At 40.7% G+C, this 3,318-nt stretch overlaps 1 protein-coding gene across 1 annotated transcript in view; it reads left to right on the forward strand.

Annotated features, from left to right (window-relative positions):
• The window catches only part of ripor3 (RIPOR family member 3), a gene marked incomplete in the record, with an annotated part of 59,393 nt that overhangs the window by 2,688 nt on the left and 53,387 nt on the right, over nucleotides 1-3,318 (forward strand).

Genomic DNA, 3,318 nt, shown 5'->3' on the forward strand with positions numbered 1-3,318 from the left:
TAAAGCCCACGTTTACCAGCAAATGGTCAGTAATCAGATTTCTCCGCCCACCCTGGCCCGACCATATTTCCAACCCAAAGCTGGCAGTGTGCTGATGATATATGACCCTACGTCCTGGTTTCCTGGTTGGAACATTTGGACTGACATTCAGCTGCAGACACATCAGACATTTTTGTTTCTGTTTCTGTTTCAGACTTTGGATGTAATTACTAGACAAAAGAGAAAAATACTTTTTAGCTTTCTTTTATCCCACTGCGCTGCTGTTGGGGATTCCCTCTCCCTGTCTGAAGTCTTTGTCCTGCAATATCTGAAATACATGTTAAATAAAAACAGGTTTCTCCAGCATAAATCTGACTCTTTCTGTAACTTCTCTTGCCTCCCCTCTTTTAGTCTTTTCTCCTCTCCTCTCCTCTCCTCTCCTCTCCTCCCTCCTCCCCTGTCGCTTGTCCCTCCCCCTGTCAGATGGAGGTTTTGCTCTCAGAACCAGATGAGCGTCAGTTTCTCATGAACCCCCTCAGCGAGTGCAGCTCAAACAGACGAGCTGCCAGAGAAAACATCAACACAACAAGACGGGTCAGAATCTGCTGCTCGCTCACCCTCTCTCTGCCCCTTCCTCTCTCTCTCTCTCTCTCTCTCCCTCCTTTCTCCTCCTCTACACTCTCTCTATTTTCTCTCCCACCATCTACTTTTTAGTTCCTGAGTGCTGCTGCAGTTCAAGGTTCCTCGAGTTCATGTTCTGTCAACTTCAGCTGGTACTCTTACAGTGAGTGTGTGTGTGTGTGAGTGTATGTGTGTGTGTGTCCCGGCAGCAGTGGGGGTCCATGGGTCATTAGATGGACTCAGTAGGAGGTCGCTGGTTCAATTGTGGCTGAATTAAATGTTAACACTTGTCACTGAGGAGTGTGTGTGTGTGTGTGTGTGTGTGAGGGGATGCACCATAAGGAAGCTGGCAGTGTGTCCTTTGTTCAGTGAAGTGTAAATCTGTTCCATGTTCACGCGCTTCATTGTAAGTGGTTCAGACTCCTCAACAATGGTTGCATTAGCGGTGAGGATGCCGACACGTTATAAAGGAATGCCAGCAGTGTGAGATTAATAGAGTTTGTCTTTGTGGTCTAATAAAGCGTGTAGTGCAGATGTTTGGTTTTAATGTCACTGATACACGCACTAACTGCTGGGGAGTGTGTGTGTGTTTGAATACAGGGTGTGTAATGAAGTGTGTAACTTCTTTTGAAAGGGCGGGTGGCACGGTGGGTTAAGTCTCATAAAACATAATCAAAATGAATTTTATTGGATGCTTTGTACTGTGAACAGTTTACACTCAATAATATAAAATACCATGTCTGTTATTTCCATTGTATACATATTTTGTGCCTTCAAAACAAATGAAATGTCACATGAATAAATCCCAGTAAATGTAACTGAATTGAATTGAGCTGAGCCCAGTCTCTCGCCGTGTAATACACATGCTGATCCACAACAGCTCTCAACCTTTTTGGTGTTCAAGGAAATTGATGCACATCAGGCTACGGACGTGTATGTGAAAAGAAAGAAAAGGGACTTGGTGTGCAAAGGCCTTTAGTGTCATATATATAGATACAGATAGATAAATATGAAGAGCAACAACGTCCATGTGGGGAGGAGGTCAGGGTGGATGGATAGATCAAACACAGGGGATCGGTATTTGTTTCCTGTGTGAAACCAATAGTCTACGTTGATTGCTTTAAGGAAGTAGTTATCCTAACCCAAACCTAGATCTTTTTCTAAACTGCGACCGTCATCTGAAATGTTTCTCAGGAGGCTTTATTTGAAAATCTAACCAGACACTGTATAATTCTTACTCACCCAGCTCACTTGATCGCAGTATCACACAGACGCGTGTAGAGTTTGAGGAGTTGGAGATTTAGTAAAGGTGTCTGTGTCTGGGAATTTGTCCACATTAAGCCATTTAAATTTATTCTGTTTTTCTCACCCAAAAAACAGAACTTTCAAAACCGTCTCCAGACTGTATTAATCTTAAAACACTGGTAATGTGTGCAGGGAAAACTGAGCTTTTGCAAAACAATAATATTAGCTGCCCATTGAGGGTTAATGTCAGTGTAGCCAAAAACACAGCAGAACTGTTGTCATTACCCTGGATTCAATTATAAAATAATGATTTTATCAGCACAGCTGGAGAATGGCTGCTGGTTAACATGTAATGTTTATTAGCTGCAATTAAATGACTTATTTTGTACTAGTTCTTCGTGTCTGCCAAAGGAAAATATGTAAATGAGAACTACTGAATCATGAATCTGGCTGCATAAAAACAGGTGATCACAGAGAGCTGGAGGACAGAGGTGTAAAGTCACAAATCACACAAACTAGATGGCTTATTTTTGGACATTTTTGAGTGTGTAAGATATTCCAGGTGTAAAGGGGTCTTTGTGGTGTAATTAAGGGTGCTACATGCAGCATTTAATCACAATCAATAAATCACTACCCCATTAATTCAGACACATTAGCATAATCACTGTAAACAAACAACACCCCTGCTGAAAAGACTCTTCACTGTAATTTGAAGAGAAATCTGCTAAATGGCTCCACAACACAAAACAGGAAGCAGGCGTTCTCTTCCAGAGAGAGAATAAAGATTGACAGAGAATCACAAGTTGCTTTACAGGAACAGACAGCCGTCAGTTTGATGAGGAACAGAAGCATTAATGTCATTATTGTGGCCTCATGGAACATTACTTACTAACATTACCACAAGATTATAGCTGGTAGTTCAATATAAGTTACAGTGATTAGATTCAGTCTCACAACATCAGCTTGTTCGACACTTAAATACCTGCAGGCTGTATTAAGGCAGCTTGCTGTGTGAATATGTTACCTGAACCCAGTGGTTTTTAAACTATTTGTGCCCAGTGCACCAAAGGGCAGGACATATCCATACAAAGCGTTTATCTCCCTGTAAACATATTTCACTAATGCCAAATAAACTTTAATAAGCAACTATATTAATAATGAAATACTTAATAAAATAAGTAAATAATTCATTTGAAACAACACACCCATTTAAACCAGACAGGTCACAAAGATTAGGTAATGGAACTAAGTGTGTGCAAAGTACCGATATACTAAATTAAATATGCACTTAGAACTTTTTATATTGCCATAATAATTTGTGGTTGTCACCATCAAAATCCCACTGCACACCGTCTGAGAACCACTGCTTTAACTTGAATGACTTTAATTTGAATGGCAATTTGCTGTGTGTGTGTTTGTATTGAATGTACATGCATTGGTATGTTTTTGCATATGCTGTGTGTGTGTGTGTGT

This window comes from Morone saxatilis, unplaced genomic scaffold, assembly GCF_004916995.1.
Source record: "Morone saxatilis isolate NCDOM2014 unplaced genomic scaffold, NCSU_SB_2.0 Contig18, whole genome shotgun sequence".
In the NCBI taxonomy this organism is placed as follows: domain Eukaryota; kingdom Metazoa; phylum Chordata; class Actinopteri; family Moronidae; genus Morone; species Morone saxatilis.